Source organism: Portunus trituberculatus, chromosome 42 (assembly GCF_017591435.1).
Source record: "Portunus trituberculatus isolate SZX2019 chromosome 42, ASM1759143v1, whole genome shotgun sequence".
NCBI lineage: Eukaryota > Metazoa > Arthropoda > Malacostraca > Decapoda > Portunidae > Portunus > Portunus trituberculatus.
Genome location: NC_059296.1, coordinates 5,762,584 through 5,788,922, shown reverse-complemented (window position 1 = coordinate 5,788,922; position 26,339 = coordinate 5,762,584). Strand labels below are relative to the sequence as shown.

Sequence of the window (26,339 nt, the reverse complement as noted above, 5' to 3'; positions counted from 1 at the left end):
TTTTTTTAAATGAGTTGATACCTAAAGAAGGTTTCTACCCCCACCAAAAAAAAAAAAAAAAAAAAAATCTGCCAATACGTTCAGGAAACATGGAATCAAAGTATAATGCTTCCATCGAATCCCAACAGGTTGTCAATAGCATAAATTGAGGTATCACGAAGGATGACAGGGAGGGGAAACCACTAATATGAAGGGTGGTGAAGTGCACGGTTGGTTCGCGGCGCCACACCACAGTGCTTCCAGTGGTCCCCGCTGCCACACGCGTCCTCCCTTGCCTGTCTTCCCGCTGGCGGCTCGGCACTCACGACTCGCGGCTCAAGGCACCCCACACAGCACATAGTCACATACTCGCTAGTCGCTACAGCAGTACACGTCGCGCTTTCCGGGAAGTGGAGACACCAGTCTTGCTCGCAAAACTAACGCATGATATCGGATATACCAGTCGAGTGTGCTCACCTATGTTTTGTAAGTACACCACTATTTCACTTACGTACTGTGCTTACATATTTCTCTCGTTCGGAAATAAGCACCACCTTTCTTTCCCGACTCATTTATCCCCTATATATCATAGTGTGGTTCTTTACCTTACATCTTATTCTGGTTCTTTATTTCCCCCCAGTCTTCATATTACTTACTGGGAAGTGTTCCTCGTTACTCTCTCTCTCTCTCTCTCTCTCTCATTTGTCTGTGTACGGATCCATCATCTTGTTTATTTATTATTATTTCTTTCCCATTATTTAGTGTCCATCCCATATTGTACGTATCTTGTTTCACCGTGTACCTTTCATTTAGCTCATGACTTTCATGATGCTAGTCACTTCTTTTGACTTTTTTTAATTCAGAGAGAGAGAGGGGGCGGGGTATATAATATCATTCGTTATAGTCTTTCCCGTGCAGTGTTCCTCCTTTGTCTGTTATGTAATCTGAAATTGGTGCGTCTTTAATTTTCAGTTGTGGTAATGTGCATGAATGTTTTTATTTTTATTTTTTCTTTTCTTTTTTCATCTACTGTTTATAAGTGCACAACCTGTAGCCTACATGTGATTTGTACCGGTGCTTTAAACTGCGGCATCTTATAAACGGACTGATAAGCTAAAGTAGTTTTCATAGTAGGACAACGATTTTTTCTACACATTAAGTGATCGAAAGTTTTACGTGGGCTATACCGTATTTATTAGTCTCTACGATGTGTCCAGCTCTCTCTCTCTCTCTCTCTCTCTCTCTCTCTCTCTCTCTCCAAACCCTGCACTTTTCAAACTTTATCTTATTAACTTGCAAGCATGAGTCAGTATTTTAGTGCCACAAGTAAGTGGTATAGGTTTGGGGCCTGAAAAAAAAAAAAAAACACACACACACACACACACACACACTCGGTAGCTCAGTGGTTAGAGCGCTGGCTTCACAAGCCAGAGGACCAGGGTTCGATTCCCCGGCCGGGTGGAGATATTTGGGTGTGTCTCCTTTCACGTGTAACCCCTGTTCACCTAGCAGTGAGTAGGTACGGGATGTAAATCGAGGATTTGTGACCTTGTTGTCCCGGTGTGTGGTGTGTGCCTGGTCTCAGGCCTATCCGGAAATAATGAGCTCTGAGCTCGTTCCGTAGGGTAACGTCTGGCTGTCTCGTCAGAGACTGCAACAGATCAAACAGTGAAACACACACACACCGCGTAGTGTAGTGGTTAGGACGCTCGACTCAATCGAGAGGGCCGGGTTCGAGTCCCGGGAAGCGGCGAGGCAAATAGGCAAGCCTTTTAATATTTGGCCCGTGTTCACCTAGCAGTAAATAGGTGCCGGATGTAACTCGAGGGCTTGTGGCCTCGCTTTCCCGGTGTGTGGAGTGTGTGATGTGGTCTCAGTCTTACCCGAAGATCGGTCTATGAACCCTGAGCTCGCTCAGTAATGGGGAAAACTGGCTGGGTGAATTACTCTCTCTCTCTCTCTCTCTCTCTCTCTCTCTCTCTCTCTCTCTCTCTCTCTCTCTCTCTCTCTCTCTCTCTCTCTCTTTCTCTCTCTCTCTCTCCTTATCTGTCCATCTCCGTCATTCAGTTTTCACACAATAATAATCTGGCCTTCGAAACCCGTCCAGTCGAGAGGGGTTACGAGGCGCACTTCCTCCTGCCGCAGCCTAATGCTATCGAATCGTATATCACATCACGCGATCGCTGCTTCCGGACTGCACCTGCTGATTTATGAATGCCCACATCCCAGCTGTTAAAGTGTCGGTAACGCTGTGCCTATAACCACCTACACCGTGATCCTTTGATCCTGTAAATGTTGAACTGTGGTTTTAAAGAAGTATATAGTAAGGCCAAGTCTGAAATGGTTGATGACGAAAACATTTTTTTTTTTTTTTTTTTTTTGTATATGCAGTAGGCTGAGTTATTGAAATACACGAGCCTAGTAAATTAAGTGTAATATATGTAATAGAGCCGATCCTTTGTGCTCCTGTGTTGATCTGCTCCTATGTATATCTATGGCCTTAATTGTTTCAAGAGGGAAGTTTCAAATAGCTTTTCCTCGTAATATTTGGCTTTTCTTTTGACTGTCTTCTTTAGGAACTGGTCTTACTCTTTATTTTATTCCCTTTGGTTGATCCCTCTTATATATATATATATATATATATATATATATATATATATATATATATATATATATATATATATATATATATATATATATAAGAAAGAAATTTGTAAGTGCAGATATGACAGTCAGAAGCTGAGGCTAGGCTTTACTTATATTTAAACAATTTTTTTTTAAGGTGTTATTACGGTTCTAGAGGTAGAGTGACAAGATTTCTACATTATTAACTGGAGAAACATTATTGAAAACCCCGCTAATTATCTCTGTGGCCTTGAAAAATTGTGGTGAGAGACCAGAGAGCGTTTTTTTATATGCACCTTTTAAGTATAACAACCCTGGTACCATCAGTTCAGTTCAGTTGATTGTCGGAAGTGTAGCCTGGATATCGGCATTTCTTGATTGATTTTGGTTTTTGTTTTTGTTTGGGTCTGTAACTTTAAAATTTTTACTTTGTATTCTCTTATTTTCCAAAATTTACATATTTTTTTTTCTTCTATATTAGATTTTTCAAAAAGTAATTTTCCAACTGGCTGTTCTTCATTTTCTGCATAAGGACCCTGTATCTTTCATAGCGTATAGGCTGGGCAGTGTGGGAGGAAATGGTTTAGGTCTTCCTTATCCGTTCCACACGACACAATCTGTTGGTTGGTCCTGAAATTATAGTGTAACTTTTTTTTCCCTCCACATGTGTTGCGCTGACAGGGACATTCATATGGTGATATGTTACCTATTTTGTGCTTTCAAGGCTCGCCATTTGAAGAACATCATTTGTCATGGAGATGTGAAGTGGAACAAAGTATTATATATATATATATATATATATATATATATATATATATATATATATATATATATATATATATATATATATATATATATATATATATAGAGAGAGAGAGAGAGAGAGAGAGAGAGAGAGAGAGAGAGAGAGAGAGAGAGAGATCGTTACTTTAAGTTCCGCTGCAGCTCGCTAAACTTTCTACAACAATGACACGATTTCTTGTAGTGACCTTGTGGTGTTTCTGGAGAGAGAGAGAGAGAGAGAGAGAGAGAGAGAGAGAGAGAGGTGCTTTTTCGAAGGCGCAATGTATTCATAAAAAAGTTATGTTAAAACCACCTCGTTATTCTTTTCTACTTTACCAAATTATTCTCTCTCTCTCTCTCTCTCTCTCTCTCTCTCTCTCTCTCTCTCTCTCTCTCTCTCTCTCTCTGCAAGGTTAACCACGGCGGGGGATGGCGGGAGCGGTCACTGCGGGAGAGGAAAGTGCCATAAAGTATTCATTCCATAAGGTCCCATAATAAGCTTCTTCCTACTCGTCTTCCTCCTTTGCTTCCACTCTCTCTCTCTCTCTCTCTCTCTCTCTCTCTCTCTCTCTCCGACCATCCCCATCCCCTCTCCCTCTCCCTCCACTTCCAAGTTATAATAGTATGAATGTAGAACGCCATTTGTTGTTGTTATTGTTGTTATTCCATTGATCTTTTTTTCCCTTCTTTTCCAATCGTTTCCTTCTTCGTCCTCCCTCTTTCATCTAGTTTCCTGTTCCGCGTATTCGCTCATTACTCTCCTCCTCTTCTCCTTCTTCCTTCCTCCTTTCTCTTTCCGTCCTTGTCCATTTAACAATCACAATCAGGCGACAAAGCCACACCCTCCTATTCCACTTCCTCTCTCTCTCTCTCTCTCTCTCTCTCTCTCTCTCTCTCTCTCTCTCTCTCTCTCTCATATACTGCTACTACTTCTACTTTTACTACTACTACTACTACTACTACTACTACTACTACTACTACTACTACTACTACTACTACTACATCACCACTACTACCACCACCACCACCACCACCACCACTACCACCACCACCACTACACCACCACCACTACTACCACCACCACCACCATTACTACTACTATATACTGCTGCCACTGCTACTACTAAGGTGCATGATGGCCACGGCTAACAAACATCCGTCAAAGTTTCCTGGCGTCCGTGGCCGCAGAAGCCAAGGTGAAGCTCTAATCGACACGTAGTACAGCTGGCAAGTCACCCTAATCAGCGCAGCTAACAACCCTCATTGTTAAGAAACCTGCAAACCCACGTGAAGATAAACAATAGAAGGCAATGTAGAAGGCAATAGTCGAAACGCTCATGCACTTGATGACATAGCTTCCCTCTCTCACCGCGACCATTTTGGAAGACCACAGGGACGTTTAGCCGAGTTCTAAAAAGTATTTTCCTGTTGATAATGCAGAAAACTTGTTGAAATAGTAAAGACTGGCCATTAATCTCCTTACCTCCATAGACCCTTCCTAATGTCGATAAAATGGTCTAATCATACACTAATCTCAAGGTAAAAATGTGTCCCAGTATTGAAGGGGTTTACATGTCACCAGAATCACAGAAACATCCTTGAAAACCCGTGTCTTTTCAACTAGACCCCTTTGAAAATTATGAAGGTGCGGCGCGGGTGTTTCAGAAAATGGGCCATACTTTGCTTCTCCCTGTTTCCTCTCACCAGTCACCACCACATTCTATACTTAAGTAGGCTATGCTATGCTATGCTGGTTTGTCTTTAACCTTGGCAGAGGATAGGAACCACGTTTCATACAATAGCGTAGCCACATATATAGTACAGTATATGAATCGTCTCATGAATTGTGAGGACTGCTGTCATATTCAAGGCTGGCTTCAGAGCGGCTCCGTACATAATTGGAGGGGGGAGTACTGCAGTTACACAAGGCTCTCATTTCAACAGAACACACCTGGATCAAGTATTATACACCTTTTGCGTTACAGTGGTCCCTTCCATCCCTGTGCGTTGTACTATAACACCTCTTGTTGGTGAGTACAGATGGTGGGGGCACACACACACACACACACACACACACACACACACACACACACACACACACACACACACACACACACACACACACATAGATCAGCGCTAAAAAGGATGAAGTCAAAGGGCTATTTGTCTCCATAACGCCTCTCATTCACCCTGCATTCCCTCTCATCACTCTGCCACAGTATATACACTTGACGTGTCTCAAAAGTCATATCTGTGCTACACACACCCCCAGCAAGCGATGCTGCAGACATGCATCACTGCATTGCTAAAGTAGAGTTAAGGACAATCAAGAATCATCCGGACTTTAGTGATTACTTATCGCCTGACTGATAACGAGTCGAAAAAGATAAAAAGAAAAAAACGAAAGGAAAAGAAAATAACTTGCTACCATGACGGTGGCGGCAACCCAGGCGAAGTCGTCTCTCGTGGTGCATTCATCCTGCCTTCATCCTAACACTTTTCATGGTCAGCAAGACTCAGCATCCCAATAACCACGCTTTTCACGAGGCCACCTGCACTATTCTGCCCATAATTCTTTGGGTTTTTTTCTTTTTCACGTGAATGGGACAAAGACCTTAAAGAAGACGAAGAAAGCCCCACTAAAGATGTTAGTCCCTAAGGAATAGACCCATAAGGATTACCAAAGGATTAAAGAAGTGTTTTTTCTTCTTTTCTGTCTGTCTTTGTATGCCTAGTAGCGTAAAGAAAGTATGAAAGGATTCATTTTTCCGTGTGCAAGATGCATGATAGCTCGTTCCAGACACTAGCCATGCTAAATCCACAATATATAAACTTTTGCCAGTGGCTGTCAGGCCTCGCCAATCATCAACTACACTTATCGATTGCAAACAGACGCCATCAAATATTCCAATTGGGTCTCATGTTGTTCGCAGAAATGACGTGTACGTTTTCTTCGTGAAGAAACTCGCTATATTATCATAGTAATCATGGTTTCGTTTTACTTATTAATTTTTGACGAGTATTACTTCTATGCAGTCAGTCAGACAGTAAATCAGGCAGGTAGGCAGTCAGGCGAGCCGGGACGGGATGTCATGATTCAGCGTATAGCTTTGAGCCGTGATGGGTGCGTCACAGCCTGCCAATTTTTGTGTGTCGGCTGTATATCAGTAAGATGGATATACTCGATTTGATCAGACTATAGTTAGGAGTCTGTTTTTAGAATGTGTCTTAGGCAACCCTTCTCTTTATTGCATTTAGGTATCAGACTATTACTGATCAGTGCGCACTGTAATATTTCGTCTGGAGAATGTATAGAAGTATACATTACATACTGTACATCCCACGCTCGGCGCGGAAAGCATTGAACAGGCACCAAGCAGTGTCGGGGAAAAGGACGATGGCAAGGTTGTCGGAACATAAACAGCCTTAACCACCATTAATGAACACCTTTAGAGCAAGCCAGCGACTGTCGGGGTTATGGATGGACGGCTTTCTTCCCTCCTTCCGCCAGTGAATGAGTGAGCTGTGCGCTGACTTCCCCCTCAGGCGACACCATGACCCTGGGGGGTGGTGATGGTCACGAATCAACACACACACACACACACACACACACACACACACACACACACACGTCAACCTTTGTAACACAGATCCAAGAATTGCTGCTTGTCATTCCATGTGACGTTTTGTTTTTCTCTTTCATGATACTGTGATTATTTTGGCTTTATTGAAATTAATGATGTGTGTGTGTGTGTGTGTGTGTGTGTGTGTGTGTGTGTGTGTGTGTGTGTGTGTGTGTGTGTGTGTGTGTCCTTATCTTTCACTTACTTCTGAATGTTGTTTTTCCTTTTTTTGTTTTTGTTTTACTACTACTACTACTACTACTACTACTACTACTACTACTACTACTACTACTACTACAGCTACTACTATTCTCGAATCTGTCTGCTTTTATTTTTTATTTTTTTTATTCCCTCACATCAGCTAGTTCGTCAAAACCACTACTATTATTACATACTATTGTTACTACTAAAGTCTAAAGATATTGTAGATGATGATAAAGATAACACATAAGCCGTGAGAAGGTGAAAAAAGTGAATCAATAAATAAAGATACAGCTCGAGCAACAGAAACCCTCGAGTACTGTGTTCGTAATATTCGTCAGTCTTTACTTTTCACCAGTGACTCTCCGCGTAATGCAGGAGATAGACATTAGCTCATCTCACCTCACTCTCCCTTCCTCCAGCTAAGTATACCCAATATTTTTAGTCTCGGGATGTGCACTGCGATATACTTAACCAACCCATACGCCCATATATCAGGTAATTCCACATTATTACCTGTTTTTTTATGCTGGCAAATCGCCATGGTCTTGTTTGCTATATACACTCCCTAAACACATTTGCGAGTCGTTGATTCTATCCAGCATACCTTTGTCGATGAGAGAGAGAGAGAGAGAGAGAGAGAGAGAGAGAGAGAGAGAGAGAGAGAGAGACTGGGATGAGGGAGTGTATGGAGGGCTTAGCATTAGCATCGTGTCTAGAGTATTATCTAGCCAGTTTGAAGCCACGCCTTAAGGCACCGCCAATTTCCAACGAAGTGATGGGTTGTGTGTCTAAAGTTCGTCAAAAGAGTATAGTTGAAGTTGTAAGGATTTTTACGGATGTTTTTAAGGTTCTAGTGACAGACTATCAACATTTCTGCCTTGATAAGAGAAATAATCTTGAGAACCCGGCTAGTTCTCTTTGTCACCTTGGAAAACATTCGTGGTGGAAGAGCAGATCGTTTTAGAATATGGCTTTTTAATAGTGACAGGTTTTCAAGGGTGTTTTTATGGTTTTTGTGACATGGTAAAAAAGAGAGAGAGAGAGAGAGAGAGAGAGAGAGAGAGAGAGAGAGAGAGAGAGAGAGAGAGAGAGAGAGAGAGAGAGAGAGAGCAAGCCGGTAATCTTGCGTTGAGTGACCTGCCCCCGACAAAGCACTAGCGCTGGCGCGCGCGGACACACACACACACACACACACACACACACACACACACACACACACACACACACACACACACACACTACTACTACTACTACTACTACTACTACTACTTCGTCACACACTTGTATTCCTCATTTCTTCTTCCTATCACTGCACTTTATGCATTTCATATGGGCAACAGCAGCAAATGTCCAGGAAATACTAAAAATGGAAGGAAATGTTGGCGAGTTGACACGGGGAGGGACTGGGGTTGGTGTGAGGGCGTCTTGGTCCGGGTTATAGTGGGCGTATATATAACCATCGTCTTATTTAACACAGTAATGGGCCATTTATCTATTTTGATTGTTGTTTCTAGCTTTGCTTCATTCTCTGGGTCTGGAAACAAAGGGGAGTGCAAGCAAACATTGGTGGACTGACCTCGGGAGGAAGGCACGGCTGAGGTGTCTCTGTGGTCCAATATTTACGTACGTAATTCATTTAAAAAATCGCCACAAGAAAAACGCCGCCCAGACTGGAATGCACTACAGTTTTAGACGCTACAAATACTTTAAGCAAATATAAAAACGTAACCGGGTCGATTGTTTACAAAAGCCGGGTCTGTAACTGAAAATAACGGCGCACAAACACAACATAATGTCGAGATGGAAAGCACCGCCTAACTCCATTATATTACACCTTCTGAATACGATTTTTTTTTTTTTTTTTTTTTTTGCTTTCCAGTAATATAAAGATAACACAGATTCCTCCTCGTATAAAGATTTTTGTTTTCTAGTTTGGTACCGTTAATTTTTTTTTTTTTTAATATGAATAGAAAGACTAAATTTTGTGGAATATTATTACTTGGGTCATGTTTTTCATATTCTTTAGGTGTTATAACAAGTATTAAAACAATCCTAGGCGTGCTTATTAAAAAAGTTATATTTTATGTAGTGCCTTTAATGCTATTTTTTTTTTTTTTTTCGTTAAACCAAAACACACCTAGACTAAATTCTATTGCAGCTTGAAACCTGCTTTACTTTACTAATAACAAATCAGATATCAAAACAATGCAAACTCCATCAATAAAAGAAAAATATTCTTACCCTTACGCCGAGATGCTTTTTTTTGTACGTTTGGTGAGTCATTCCTCCTCCCCTCCCCTCACTCTCACACTCCATCTCTCCCTTCCACATCCTCCTCCTCCACCTTCTCTTATACCCAGAGTCCGGAACACATCTAGAAATACATGGAAAACCCGAGAAAATATGTTTAAAGAATCGTTTCTGTAGCAGAAGCAGGCAGCGGGGCCGAACTGGGCAGAGCTAGGCGGTGATTGGTGGAGAGGATGTGGGACGGAACAGGAGCGGGGAGGTGATTGGTGCAGAGGGTGCACTGAATAGGAAGCTGGGCTGGGGCGGGGCGGGTGCGGACTTGGATGCTGTTGTGGGATAAGAAGGGTCCGGGTGGTTGGGATACCGGGTGTGGTGGTCCGGTGTGGTGTGCTGTGGTATGATGTGATGTTAGTGGTGGTGTGGTGTGGTTTGGTGTGGTATGATGGTAGTGATGGTGTGTTGGTGGTGGTCTTGTGTGGTATGAAGGTGTGTGATGGTAGTGGTGGTGGTGTGGTGTGTTATGTTACGGTGTATGATGGTAGTGGTGGTGGTGGTGTGGTGTGCTGTGTTATGGTATGTAACTGCTATTAGCTTAACTGACGTGTGTGTGTGTGTGTGTGTGTGTGTGTGTGTGGCTATCAGAGACAAGTGACAGAGCCCCTCAAGTGGTGTTTACTCTTGTACTGCCACTTGGTACAACTTTAATTGCCAGTCACTGTGAGATAGAAATTGCAAAATCTATTCTTTTTCACTTGCAAAATCTATTCTTTTTCACCCATAACTTTCTTGCAGATGCTTATAAAGATTTGGCATATTCTATTTGGTGGTGATAATTGTCTCATGTCAAAGTGAAGCGGTTAGAAAACGTGTGTGTGTGTGTGTGTTTACTTAGTTGTTGTTACGTGGGAGTAGTAATCTTATAGTATCCTGTCTCTTTATCCATTATCTATTAGCTATTGATGGTGTGGGGGAAGGAGGGGACGGGATGATGGATGGATGAGTGTGGGATGTGTGTGTGTGTGTGTGTGTGTGTGTGTGTGTGTGTGTGTCTGTCTGTCTAATGGGCAGCCTTACCTTCACGTTCAAACGAGAATATAAGATTAAAAATATGAGGAATGTTGTTGTAAAGTATTTTAGTAGTGATAATTATTGACAAAGAAATGTACAAAATATACTCGGAATTGGCTTATTTACAATATTTACATGGTCATTGAGGGAGACAGCCAGCCAGCCAAGCAACAATAATCACATCTTCTTTTCCTTTTATTCTTGAAAAAGCAACATTTCACTCCTAGCCACACCAGCTCTTCACTGTTTCTGTCTTGCTGCTCTCCACCCTGCCAGTGCTTCCCGCTGAAGCCTACCATGCAACTGCTTCTGGTGGCTGAGGGCTGTGGGCAGGCTGTTGTGGTGTAGTATGGTGTGTGATAGTAATGGTGGCGTGGTGTTATGTGGTGTGGTATGGTGTATGATGGTAATGATGGTGTGGTGCAGCCGTGGTGGTAATGGTTTGGTGTTATGTCGTGTGGTATGTTATGGTGTATGATGGTAGTGGTGGTGTGATGTGGCGGTGGTGGTGTGGTGTGCTGTGGTCTGGTATGGTGAATGCTACCAGCCGAACTGACGTGTGTGTGCAGTAATGATACTACTACTACTACTACTACTACTACTACTACTACTACTAATGATAATAATAATGATAATAATAATAATAATTAGCGGTTTATTAATACAAAAGGCAATTGAGAGGCTGAAAATATACATCGAAGGGACACATAGTAAAAGCAAGTAGTTTTAGAGTGTATACAAAACTCCAAACGTCACAACTCCAGCAGTTAAAGATTACATCTGATAAAAATCATTAAAAGCCTTGTAATTAGGAAGCTAGTAGGAGTAAAATGAAATCTGTAGGGATGTTATACTAAGGTGCAAATAAAAATATGAATCTGAATGTGAATGTAACAAAGCTGATTACGAATTTATGAATTTGACAATCGTAGGAATGGTGCTCTTCTTGTAAGGGTCGGTGGTGGAAGGTGGTATCGGGACAAGCTTGTGGTAGAGGACTGCTCCTTGTGGCGGTGGGGCGTTAGGGGGTAGGAAGTGACAGTATATATATATATATATATATATATATATATATATATATATATATATATATATATATATATATATATATATATATATATATATATATCAGATAGGGAGTTTCAATTACTTCTAGCGCTGACGCCTTGACATGAAATACATATATTTATTGACGTTTTCACAATGCAATATCATTGATTATCATTCTCAAATGCTAATGATACACTTCTGATTGGCCAAACGGCAGTCAGCTGCGGCCTACTACGTTCGCTTCTTGGACAGTGGGACGGAAGGTACCTCGGCAAGTCTTATTAGTTGTAATAATAACCTGTAGTCCTTTGAATTCATTATTTGGAGATTTGAGGAAATCTTTCTATATCTGATGATTTTTTTCGGTGTTCTAAGGAAATTTCACAAAACAAAGTGAGAGCCCCGCCAGCGACCCTTCCTCTTGGCGGTAGATGGCAGCACGGGTGACGGGACCAAGGGCGGCGCGGCAGCATCTTATGTTGTTTACATCCCCACGCGAGACGTTTGAACCCGAGCCGGGCACATGGAGGTGTCATTGAGCCCGGCAACAGTGAGGCAGGATGGCTAGCACTCTGGATTCCGACAGTAACAGTTCCAACTTAAGCTTGAAGCTACGGACAGGATCGAGTGGCTCACGAGACTCTTTCTATTTAGATTTGGACCGAGGCATAGACTCAGATATAGAGGAGCTGTCTGGCGGACGCTCTAGGCCAGTGGGGTGTGATCATGTGTCCAAAGTGGAGGACGGAGTGGAGGTGGTGGAAGGAGTGGAGAGTGGACCAGAGGAAATAACTATTGACTCGTCGACTCAACTGCAAGAAAGAAAACTTCTTGTACAAAGGTTGGGATGAATGATTTACTGGTAGTGTTATTGTCAACTCTAATACACCGTGGCTAGTTTTCATAACACAGTGTTGTCCTTGTTCATCAATTCATTCATTATGCTTACTCATATGCCTGCGATATTACACTACTAGTACTAATACTACTAATACTACTACAGCTGCTGGTGTTGCTATCACTATCACTATCACTATCACTATCACTACTACTACTACTACTACTACTACATTTTTAGTAATTAATCTTTCTTCTTTATACTGTGATGAGAGAGAGAGAGAGAGAGAGAGAGAGAGAGAGAGAGAGAGAGAGAGGGAAGTAGGGGTCGATCCTTGGTGGTCGCTGAGGGATCAGGGATGGAGGGGGAGGAATGCATGTGACCCTCATGTTCTTGCTGGCCTCAGTGAATAACCCTCTGTTTCTCTCTCTCTCTCTCTCTCTCTCTCTCTCTCTCTCTCTCTCTCTCTCTCTCTCTCTCTCTCTCTCTCAGCTCCCGTCCTTTCAACGTTGCCGTTACTTAATGAACGAAGCCACAGAATGGAGAGTGGCGAGGAAAAAAAGATCTTCCCAGCCACCCTCTCTCATCTCCGCTGGTGGAAGGGAAGGGAAATTTCTCGCATCCTTAAGTTTCTTGAACAATTTTTCCTTCATCCGCATTTTCATAGAATTCCACAGTGTAATTCTTCGTGTTGTCATCCATTCACTTCATCGTCATCTCATTTTGGGCGGGAGAAAGAATAGTTACTTGTAGAATCCCTCCCGTGTATAGGAAATGAGTAACTGGTGTCGTGAAGTGTCATGTTGCGAGGGTTGAGTTGCCAGTGATTGTTTTTGTTACCGCCACTATCAGTACTGTTACCGCTGATGGTTATTGGTTATGATTCTATTGGTTGGCTGGCTCAACTTAAGATCTCAGTAATAGGACTCGTCACTTTAGCAAAGGGTTTCAAGGACGAGGGTGGGTTGAGAGTTTGTTTCGCTTCATACCTTGCTTGATTCTCTCTCTCTCTCTCTCTCTCTCTCTCTCTCTCTCTCTCTCTCTCTCTCTCTCTCTCTCTCTCTCTCTCTCTCTCTCTCTCATAAACACGATCGCCACGTAATAAGGGAAGCAGTGATGGTCGAGTTCACTTCAAAAAAGAACTCTGACCTTGGTACGAGTATTATTATGGTGTGTGTGTGTGTGTGTGTGTGTTTGCTGGTGTCGAGTCAGTGGAATGAGTTTTGAAGCTTTACCGTAGAATAAAGTAACAACACGCAAACAATTCCTTTCCTTGTTTTAACAGAGGGTGACAGGTGGCAACAAACACGTACTGGTTAGCAGGAGGAACGCAAGATTAATTAATGTATCTTTTTCTTATTGGTGTCTCGTAATAGTATATTCCTCTTTATTATTTTAATTAGTTTCTTGCAATTGCAACCTTGCACGCTTGAGGGAAAGGCCAAATTACTCTCTTCCTTTGTTTCGTGCTTTGCCAGCCAGACAGATCAGCTTTATTTTGTAGCAGTATGGGAATGATGAAGTAAATGATAAAGAATAGTAATGTAAATATGTTTCTTTCACTGATTGAAGAAATACAGGCAGACTCAGCTGCATTGAGGGTGGGCGAACCACAGAAAACGAATTTTGCGGTTATTAGAGAAAACCTTTTTACTCGCGCACACTGAAGTAATCAACGCAATGGTTCTGCTAACGTTATTAACGTTCACGCGCCAGATCTTTAAGTAAAACACACGCTGTCACACACACGTGCACGAAAATCCAGCCTTTTGAAATAGCAGTGGATACCAAAACGGATCCCCGAATTATTTTTAAAGACGGCAGTGAGTAAGGAAGTATAAAGAGGGATGATACGGAAAGATAGACCTATTTTATACAAGGACTGCGTCGTGTAGGTCTGATGGCTTCTTTCAACTTCCTTTATGTTCTCATGTTCTTTGTAAGTACGTATAATCGGCATTTTCCGACATGTTACTCTCTGTTCACGTTAGAGAAACAAGTCTATCTCACGGCGTAGCTTGGGAGGTCCTGCTGAGTTCTCTCCGCAGTAGCTGGCGGTGTCCTTATGGGTGTGGTGATCCTGTGCGTATGGAGGACGGTTTGACGTTATTGTTTTGGTGGCTCGATAAACTGACGGACACCAGTTTCTCCTTAGACAGTGAGTGGTCCATACCCTTCACTGCTTTCACGTGTTACTGCTAACTGGCCCTCCAGTCCTTCATACAGGCTGAATGCTTATCCACTCTCTTTACCTCCAGCATCCCATCTCACCTTCCCCAAACTGTGTGTGTGTGTGTGTGTGTGTGTGTAAGGCAGGATGAAGTTGATTATGCTGTGGGATGATGGTAGAGGCAGGTGTGTGTGTGTGTGTGTGTGTGTGTGTGTGTGTGTGTGTGTGTGTGTGTTTGTTTGATGGGTGGGATGGGAGGAGAGGGTAGGAGAACAGGAGGAGGAGGGGAAAGGACATTATAATAGAGCATAGGAAGCACTTCAGAACACCTCACCCAGACACACACACACACACACACACACACACACACACACACACACACACACACACACACACACACACACACGAGCAAGGGTTGGGGATGCAGCAGCCAGCAGGTTGTTGACTTGCTCTGTGCAGGGACCGCTGGCTGGCTGGCTTGGCGTGGCGCGGAGCTCGTGAGTGTGAGACATTACACATCTTGCCACACATCATTGTAGTAGCAGCACGTGGTCTGACTCTAACCAAAAACAAGTCCGCACGTGAGACCTGATTTACAAAGATTTCGTTGAGATAAGACTACTTTTAAGTCCCCGGTGGAAGTTATAGTTTCCAAGGGTGGTGTCGTGATTACAGTGACAGTGTAAAAAGGAAGATATGATAATATTTTCAATGGTTTCATGGAGATCAAAACATCTTTTGGCAATCTCTAAAGACAGTTGCTTATAGTTCCAAGGGTGCCTTTAGTGCGCACAGTGTAATAGTTTAACAAGGCATCTGCATCGTCACTTGAGAAAGGTTGTTGTTTACCATATTTTGAAAGGCTTCGTCGAGGTAAGACATCTTTTAACAATCTCTAGTGGAAATTACTATTTTCAGGGCTTGTTTTTTTGTGATTTTAGTGAGAGTTTGATAAGGTATCTGCGTCAATCGTCAGTGAAAACCTTCTCTTGAGATCCATGTTTTGAAACGCTTCTGAACGCACCTCCACCATCTTCAAAAGGCTCTAATTGAACCTACATTGATCTTTAAATGTGTTTCTGTGATTCTAGAGACAGATTAACAAGATTTCTACACTATTAAGCCCTTCAGTACTGGAACGTATTTACCATGAGTTTTGGGTGTGACTGGACGATTTTATTTACATTAGGAAGGGCTTATGGAGATCAGAAGATTAATGGTCAGAGTCTTCACTATTTTAAACCCCATAAAAGTTTCTGAAGCTTTATAAAATCACCATATAGTAAGCAGAATGAATATGAAAATGCGTCATAGCACTGAAGAAGTTAACTGGCGAAACGCTCTTGAGAACCCGCGGGCTGACAATCTTTGCGGCCTTTGATAGACAGTCGTGGTGAGAGAGCAAAGCGTTTCTGAATACGAACCATAGAATCTCACCAGTAATCTCGGCGATCTTTCCAACTTGTCCTGATGAAAGCAAAAGTATTGGTCTTAATCTATTACCGTGTCGACAGTGATTAGCGCCAGCCTCGTTGCCTTTGGAGGGCGTGGCGTTAGGTATATATTAGTTCATTGAGACAGACCCCTCACGTTGATGACAGGTGTTGGTAGAGAGGCGTGGGCGTGTGGTAGTGTAGTGTGGATCAAGCCTCACCTTCACTGCCCGGTAGTTCGGTGTTTGCTCGTTCATAGGCTAGTATGTGTAATTGGCCTGTGTAATCCTGTCCTCATGATAAGGTAACGTGTGGGGGGAGAAGTGGTGGAAGTTCAATATAGACTTACCACGCTCGCCTGTTTCACTGTGGCGAACGAAACACTATCGGATACATTATTACCGTCGCCATATATTCATTACCATTATTTATCTAACAAGTGGTATGTGCATCGTCCGGAGTATTTAATGTAGCCATTGCGACGATGGTATCGTGTATGTGACAATGAAATAATCAGTGTTGCTACCGAGAGATACTGTTCCGTCTACTAGAGTGAGCCGTCTGCCAGAATGAGATGGGCGTGATTCTGTCATGATACTGATTGCTGTTAGTGTTATTTCTTCTGTCAAACAAGTACACAGACACCGCATTCAGAAACGCCTTTCTCTTTCACCACAACAATTTTTCTAAGACCACAGGGACAACTAGTCGGGTTTTCAAGACAGTTTCTCTTTTTACTAAAATAGAAAACGTGCCAATTTATCACCAGAACCAAAAAAATTCCTTAAAAACCACGAGTACTTTTAACTGGAGCCTTTGGAAAGCAGTGATGGTGAGAGAGCAAAGCGTTTCAGAATACGAGACTGAGTTCAGGATGAGAAGAACACTATATAAGCAGCCGGGCAAGTGCACCGCTATTCTCGAGGCAGCTCTATATACCCACGAGGCTGCAGACACGGTGCATTACAGAATTAGGGCAAGTAAATGCACGAATGAAGTAATATGGAGCAAGTACAGCACAGCATTGAGACTGATGGCAAAGACCTCTGACCTTTGCTGCTCCTAATGGCACGACAGCAAGACGAGTTAGAGGAGTGAGGTGGTGGAGAGAGAAAACACGACGCGGGAGGAAATAATCTGAAGAAAGCAATAACCGCTAGAGATACACACGCACTCGTATTGTAAAGCTCTTCGATCTTTCATTCATGTCAATCCCAAATGGCACAGAGATTATGGAGAGTCAGGTTCTTGCATTTCTTTCCCTTATGTGGATTTCTTGTTAAACTGTTGGCGACCATTGCATTGGTAATGGTGGTGCGATACGGTAGCGCACTATAGCTTACATTGGACTGCCTGCTTCCACCAATAGTAATGATAATAGTGGAGTGAAGTGGTGATGAATGAGTACTTTGTTCCTCATTCCTCAGCATGAGTTCCCTGCATAAGCTATAGGGTTTTATCAAAGGGACATGAGCAAAGTTTTTAGGATCAGTAGCTAGGATAGAACCAGAAATAATAGGTTTAACCTCTTCACTACCATGACATGTTCTCATATTTATTCTGCTTACTATTTGGTGATTTTATACAGCTTTAGAAACTTCTGTAGGAATTAGAATAGTGAAGACTTTAGCCATTAATCTTCTGTCCTCTATAAAACCCTCCTTAATGTCAATAAAATCGTCTAATTACTCCCCAAATTCAAGATAAAAATGCGTCCCTGTACTGAAGGGGTTAAGCTTTAGGTTAGGTTAGGTTAGGTTAGGTTAGGAGAGAAATTCAGGCTTAGGAGAGAAATAGGAAGGAACTGGTTCTCTGACAGAGTGGTTGATGAGTGGAACGGACTCAGTAATCATGTTATTAGTGCTGAGTCAATAGGGAGCTTTAAAGATTATATAAACGTAAGGATGGGAATGATAGATGGAATTAAGTAGCTTTGCTCATACAGGGAATGCCACGTGTAGGCCTGACAGCCTCTTGCAGCTTCTTATGTTCTTAACTTGTCACACTGTCCTCTTGAAAGCAATAACAACAACACCAAACACGCCGCTAATGACTGACAGAAGTACCGGAAACAGTGCTGGATTCCAATTGGTCCTCAGTCTACAGTAGTTACTTATAATTGTCCTCAAACGTTTTTCTTTTTTTTACCATGGAACAATAGCACTTTATGTGCTTACGTAGATCCTGTAGTGTAGTTCATGCGAAAGGCCTCGTTAGCGCTAACAAGCATAATTCTTGTTGTTTGCTTTTTTTCATTCTTTTGTATTCTCTTCCTCTTCCTGCTTCTCCTCTCCTTCGCCTTTATGGGTATTGTCTTACATTTCTTGCTAAATATTACTAATTAGTGTAGCTTGTGACAAACAGCCTTGTACAGTAAGGATCAAGATATCGTGTGTATTTACCTAGTTGTAGTTTTACAGGGCCTGGGCTTTATGCTCGTGTGGCCCCGTCTCCGTCCCCGTGTGTGTGTGTGTGTGTGTGTGTGTGTGTGTGTGTCTCTCCTCCTCCTCCTCCTCCTCCTCCTCCTCCTCCTCCTCCTCCTCCTCCTCCTCCTCCTCCTCCTCCTCCTCCTCCTCCATGCGTAACAACACACACAATAACAAGCAGCAATAACTTCCTTCCCGCACCAGCAGTAATAGGTGTATAGATTACACCTTCCATGTCTTCCTTCGTACAGTAACATTGTCTCCTTTGCACTTGAGTTACTGTTCAGCCTGGTGTTGTCGAGGGTTTCGCCGCCTCACCGCCTCGCCTCGATTGACTTCATCAGGGCATGGTGGATGTTACTTAGCTTCCAAGGTTTCTTTTACGTCATAAATAAAGAAAAAACACCTACGCAGACTTCATTGATAATTTTGTAGCATTTGATAATTATCCTGATGAGTGAACAACCTTGGTTTTTCTAGTAATTACTCGATTTTTGTTAGTATTCATTGTTATCTAAATCCACTATTGTCTTACAGGTCTGCATTCCTAAGCTTAGTGTTGTCTCACGCTTAGTGTTGTCTCACGTGATGTTTTCAAAGATCGCATTCATGGTTCATTATATTTGTTGACACAAACTTTATTAAAGTGTTACCGCAACCATTAAATCCACTCCTGAAAACAACGGTGACTGTGATCCACAACAGCCTGTTAGAAGTGTCCAGTAATGTTGTACTGTATAGCCTCACATAGTAACCCACTCACTTGAAGGGAAGCCGCTGTCACACATGACAAATCGTATTCTTATGGGCGTATTTCCCTTTGTTCACACGTGAACCTTATTAAACGACCACTCATGAAGACACGCCTCCATCTCCACCCCACTACAGCCTGTTGGAATTAAGAAGTCGAGTCTCTTACCCTTCCCAGCCTGCCACCAAGATGACCAGTTGTGTGTTTAGGGCTTTATTCACCCTTGTTGTCACGCAAACCTTACTAAACTATCACCACAGTCATGAAAACACTCCCTCAAAACTCTATGCTTTCTACTATACCCTGTTCGAATTAATGATTCTCACCCCGCCTCGTTTGTCACAAAGACTGACAATAATTGTGTTCTTAGGGGCGTTATTTTCCCCTGATAAGGCATTGAAATGTCAGTCCTTGAAACACCTGACTGACTTATACTACCCTATAACCTGTTCAAAGTATTAGAGGGAAGATGATAGTGTCTTTTTTTGTCATTTGTCCAGACGTTGACACGTAATGAACTGCATTGGACTATTAGGCATGAAAACCCTTCACTGTCTTCCATCACAGCTTATTCAAAACAGTGAGTCCCGCCTTGGCCCAATTCAAGGGAAGCTGCTGTCACACCTATGATAAATTGTAATCTTACAAGCGTTATTTCTCCTTGTTGACACCTAAACCTGATTAGGGTATCACAGCCATCAAAACACTTGACTGCCTTGCACCACATAGTGCAGACTGTTCAAAGTAGCGAGTCCCGCCCTGCCCCAGTTCAAGGGAAGCCGCTGTCACACACTTGGCACGTGCACCACTCCACCTAACAAGCAAAGAGGGAGAGGCGTTCCTTCTGCCACTGCAAATAATGAAAGACATAAATATAAAAGTGGGTGCGACCAGATACAGGAAGGAGCCATGGAGAGGCCTCGTCCTTGGCGCGACTCAACCACCACCACCGCCACCTCCACCTCCACCTCCACCTCGTCTACCCGCGTCCTGAGTGTTACGTCACACGGCGCTTAGCTGGTGGCAATGGCGGTGGTGTGTGTGTGTGTGTGTGTGTGTGTGTGTGTGTGTGTGTGTGTGTGTGTGTGATGGATATTGCTGTGAAGTAAACCACATATTACGTTATAATCTCACTCACTCACTCACTTATTGGTGTTGCAAAGAATTACAAAGAATAGTAAAGGAATGTATTTATTATCATTATTTCTTCTTCCTCTCACCACCACCACCACCACCACCACCTTCTGTTCCTCCTCTTTATGTGCACATCGTACCGGTAAAACTCAATCTAAACGGACGAGGGAGGTGAAGTGGCACGACACACACACACACACACACACACACACACACACACACACACACACACACACACACACACCAAGCAGTGCCCAACAACACAATAAAAAGCCTGAGAGGTGAAGCGTGGGAGTCGCGGCCGTGTTGTGGCGTGCGGTACTCGGCCCGCCATGGCTGAGTGACGCCTCGGACCCTCCACGCCAGTTGTACTCAGACAAGCAATCAACAATCAATCGAGGAGATGCTTGCTCACTCCATCCAGTCAGTCAGTCAGTCAGTGAACCAGTCAGTCAGTCAGTCAGTCAGTCAGTGGTGGGTTACTTAATCAGTCAGTCAGTTAGTCACGGATGCTGTCCTAAGATTCTCTCTCTCTCTCTCTCTCTCTCTCTCTCTCTCTCTCTCTCTCTCTCTCTCTCTCTCTCTCTCTCTCTCTCTCTCTCTCTCAAGATCATTCAGATCCTACTTCACTTAGAGAGAGAGAGAGAGAGAGAGAGAGAGAGAGAGAGAGAGAGAAACGATGAAAAGGGGGAGAGATGGATGAGAGAGATAAGGGGGTGCAGTATGAGGTAAGGGAGGAAGAGGAGGAGGAAAGGGAAGGAGGGAGGTATGGAGGAAGGAGGGTGGGAGGGGGAGGGGGAGGGTCATTAATGTAGGTTGAAGAGGAAATGGTACTTGTCTCATTCTGTGTGAGGGAGGAGGAGCGGGGGTAGGGAAGGGGTAAAGGAGGGGAAGGGAGACAGCTGACCCCCTACACTGGCCTCACCATCCCCTCACCCCTCATATCTCACACCTGTGCTCTCTCTCTCTCTCTCTCTCTCTCTCTCTCTCTCTCTCTCTCTCTCTCTCTCTCTCTCTCTCTCTCTCTCTCTCTCTCTCTCTCTCTTGTCTATCTTCCTCTTGTACCCCTTCCTCTCATATGTCTCCCTGCCTCCTCCACCCACTACCACCACCACCACCACCACCACCACCACCACCACCACCACCACCACCTCCATTTCCACCTCCACCTACACCTATACCTCCACCTCCACCTCCACCTCCACCTCCACCTACACCTCCACTTCCACTTCCACTTCCACCATCACCTCTTAATAAAGAGAAACTTAAAGAAAAGATATAAATATTTAACTCGAGATGAGAGTAGGTAGGAAAATTAATTTTTGTTAATGTGTGTAGTAATGATAATAATAATAATAATAATAATAATAATAATAATAATAATAATAATAATCATAATAATAGTAATAATAATAATAATAATAAAAGTAATAATATACGGTTTATTCGGATGGCATTACATACATACTGAAAATATGCCTGGCGGGGATGGCGGGGAGGCGGGGAGATTAGTTCGCTAACCTAATGGTTTATTGGTCGCACCATGGTGGGTATCGCACTGTGGTGGTATCGGTCCGTGCGTGGTGCCCTCGACGGCATGATCTTGTGTGTGTGTGTGTGTTAAGTGAGAAAGAAAGGTTGGTGTTAGTGTCTTCCATGCTGGATGGTGGATAGTTGTCAGTCATCACGCCGGGCTGGTGTGTGGTGTGTGGGTGTAGCCCCACCTATAACTCCACAGGATACTCTACTCTATATTGATTTACCTTTACAAACACTACTGGGTAAATCCATTGAATCACGTCCCTCTGTCTCGTGAACTACTACTACTACTACTACTACTACTACTACTACTACCATCATTTCCACCATTACTACGAAATGCAGATACATATGTGTGTAAAATATTGTTGTATTTTGCAGGTGAGTGAATGATTGAGTGAAACATTGAGCCGCCTACTCGTGACGACACCTGTGTCACACCTCGCCACACCCTCGCCTCCTCCTTCATCGCCCTCTCATCTCCTCCCCGCACCACTCTCGCCATCATCCTGACGCCGTACTCCATCCACTGTGCGCCCACAACCTGCACGCTGGCACGTGGCCTCGCCCACCACGCGCCTGGCGCCCCTCGCGTAAAGTTTTAACCGGTGCCAGCCGCTGCCATGGCGGATTCCTCCACTGTGGAAGAAGTGAACGGTCCCTTTGAGCAAAGTGGACGGCCAGAAAACGCCGCCTCCAGCGAGTGGGAGTCACGCGACGGAGAATCCATTGGAATGGACTGCATGGGTACATCATGCGCTGCCCCGCAGGTCGTGGTGGAGCCCAGCACGCCGTCCCCACCTGCCACAGTCACAGCGCCTCCAAGGCCCAGCCCCTGCCTCAGCCACAACCCCGCACCTGAAGCAGATCTTCCCCCGTCCTATGACTCCCTCTTGGTGACCAGCAGAAGACCGTCGCAGCGACGCTCGTTGTCCGGCCCGCCGCCTTCCTACGCCTCCACCTACCGCATGGAACGGAAGACCTCCGGCTCTGCAGGAGAGCCTGGGGGGGATGCCGAGGTTTCCCCAGCACGCAGGACGAGGAAGAAGCCTTGCGTCACTCTCAACATAGAGGAGGCGTTTGGCGCCTCGCGAGACCCATGGTGCAGCCTCGGCACACTCAGGGACCCATCGCCTGCTCCGAGCCTCCAGCAGCAGGAGGGAGAGGTGAACCAGTTCAGAAGCAGCGGCGGCAAGAATGTTTTCTTCTACGTGCAGGACGAGACGGAAGAGGCGTCCGCGGCCAGAGGATGCGACAACCTGGGCTTTGTGCCGGACGAGAAGGACGAAGGCCAGACGGAAGGTCTCACTGCTGCGTCAGACGCCAAACCCACGACCTCTCACGCTCACGCACCGGAACCAGTGACCGCCCCAACGGTCACCAAAACGCCGGCCACTCCCACTCCGACGCGGCGGAGCTCCAATCCCGAGTGCCTGGCAGTGCCCCGCGAGGAAATGATCCGCTCGCAGAGCTTTGGCACCGAGCTGGACGAAGCCGTGGCCCGGCCCACCCTCAGAAAGCGAAGCACTTCACGCGGCCGCCCCGACACCAGCCCCTTGGATTCCCTGGCTGAGTCTGCAACAGGGAGGCTTCCCTCACTCCTGTCAGCGATGAGCGGACACAGCGTCACGCGGCGCACCACCTGCAGACTGCTGGCGACGGCGTCAGTCCAAGTCTGTTGCGGAAAATCTTCAGCAGTCCCTTCCTGGGGCTGTCCCGCACGCCCTCCACCAAGTCCTGCAGGTCAACCCGCGGCGGCGAGGACTACGGCAAGCACCGCAGCGGCGGCCAGCACGCTCGGCCTCCCCAGGGGCCGCCCAGTGTGCGGGAGGACCACCATCGCCACTACATGGTGCAGCACCACCTCTACCGCAACAGTCGCCGCAACGTGCAGGAAAAACTCCACCGTCAGCTCAGCGAATGTGACTGTCACCACCACCACCACCACCACCTGCACGGGCGTCACCATCCCGCCCACCACGACTCTGCTGACCACCACCACCACCACCACCACCGCGGCTACCACCACCACCGGTCACAGTCCACGCGTAGCTCGGCGCGCCCCCGCCACGAGCAGTTGCGGCGCCATAATACGTACGGTCACGAACACTACCTCAAGTTCAGGCACGACCTGGAGGAGCGGCAGGAGGCGGACTCCCTGGAAGCCTCGGCGGGGCAGGAGGAGGAGGAAGAGGAGGGGGAGGAAGAACACTCGGCAGTTCGCAGGGTGTCTCACTACAGACAGGAGGAGAAGGGACTCACCGATGTAGAGAGGTACGTGTGTGTGTGTGGGCGTAAATACGCAGGTAGGTGGTGGCCAGTGTGATAGCCCCTTTAAGGGGCTATCACGGCCCACTAACCAAGACAAAGCCTAATCAAAATAAACCAGAGCAAAACCATGCCGCTTATACCTCAGCCTGTGCTTTGTCCAGGAACTGCATTTGCACTTCCTCTTGTTGAAGAAAAGTAAGTAAAAAAAACTAGAGAAAAGCTGAGACGTGCGCGATGGCAACATTACAGTCAGAGGTGGTTGCCATGAGCCCAAACTATCGACATGATATACATATTTTACCTTTCTAAATTGATGAAATATTATTTAGTATTCCAATATGAAAAATTTAGTCATATTCTTTTTAGTTCAAATGAAAAGTTTTTATTACATATATCATGTTTACTTTTCCATTGGGATAGCATACGGAGAACCGGGATGGATATGAAGCCATCCCAACTTGGTTCCGCTAATCCCGGGCAAGTTCCAGCTATCTAGAGCGGATGTTCCTTCTTTCTACGTATCATAGGCCAGTGTGATAGGGCCTTTAGGCCACGTTTGAGGTTTCCTGGGCTTGCACCCTTTCAGCTTCCCGCCGTGTGTGTGTGTGTGTGTGTGTGTGTGTAGATGAGGCTGGGGATGGGTGGGTGGATAGGTTTGTGTATGATGTGGTCGCCTCTCCCAAAACAGCGCCACTGCCAGTACCATTGGTGTGGTGTTGAGGAGTTACCGCAATATTATACAAAGGCAGACAACAGGTGTGAAGTGAACGTATCTTCTGAGCCACGCACTGGCGCCACTCAACGGCGTGTTAGGGAACAGGATACAATGGCATGTAAGGTCAAGGTGGCGGTGACCTTAGCGTCTAAGGGAAGACGAGACGAGACGGAGGTTGCTTTGTAGCCTTTACTGTTACATTGCGTGCTTCACCCGACGATCTCAGAGCAGGTGTTGTCTCGTGCAGCAGTGTCGCGGGAGGCAGGGAGACATGCACTTAACGAATTCAGAAAAGCAACGACCGAAAAAACAAACAGTAGAAATAGCGAGTGAGAAGATCAAAGTAGTGTGTTAGAGAAGAAGAGTGAAAATGTCCTGACCTCACCCTAATGAAGATATCCGTGTGAGTCCCACCTTCCGTATGTGTGTGTGTGTGTGTGTGTGTGTGTGTGTGTGTGTGTGTGTGTGTGGATGTACTACTTGGCGTGATGTTGAATACTCTGCAGTTTGTTGGGAGGTGTTGGATGATTATTCCCGGCAACCTTGTCACGAGCTCGGCTCTTGCTCTCAGACCAGTAGGCGTGTCCGGTGTGCCGCGTCCCTCTCATGGTGGGCACACGTGTCTCCCGAACCAGGCCCTCCTCACTTCTCAGGTGCTGACTGTATTAATCTGTCGTCTGTAGTCTCTCGACCCGGGTCTGTCGTCTCCATCCTTAGAGAGAGAGAGAGAGAGAGGTTCATTAGATTTACTTGGCTATATTGCTTACATAAATACATACTATACATTGAGTATGTTTTGAGGCAACGTCTAATAATAATTGAATTGAATTGAATTGAAAGACCGAAGAGCCCGGGAATCGTTAATGTGTTGTCTCGTCAGGCTAGGGACGAGTTTTAGTGGTCTCAAGGCCACTGGTTACTGATGCCGGGCGTGTGACAGATCAGAGACACAGAGAGGAAGGAGAATAACCGGTGGAGTTCAGGAATAAGATAACACTAATAAGAATAGAAATCACCACCACCACCACCACAACCACTACTTTTTATTTTCAGTGTTATGGCCTATAGCGCCTTTAGGTACACTTGAAGAGTATGAGAAGAGATTTTCAGCTTCCACCCATTAGTGGTGCAGGAAATTTTATGATACTCATATTAGGGCCCATATCACCACCCAAGCGCATCTTTGGTGTAAGGCAATTACACCTCCACCCAGAGCCTGGGTATCATGGTGACATGTAGGTTACTTTAAAGTTTAAATCAATCGACAAATGGCAAAGTTGCAAGGCGGTACGTGGTGGGATTCGATCCCACGCTCACTACCTTATCCACCACGCCACCACCACCACCTCCTCCTCCTCTTTCTCTTCTTCTTCCTCCTCCTCCTCCTCCTCCTCCTCCTCCTCCTCCTCCTCCTCCTCCTCCTCCTCCTCCTCCTCCTCCTCCTCCTCCTCCTCCTCCTCCTCCTCCTCCTCCTCCTCCT

General features: G+C 44.9%; 1 pseudogene; it reads left to right on the top strand.

Moving 5' to 3' along the window:
- Positions 1 to 114: 114 nt before the first annotated feature.
- On the top strand, positions 115 to 24,911 carry LOC123517359 (annotated as a pseudogene).
- Positions 24,912 to 26,339: the final 1,428 nt, after the last annotated feature.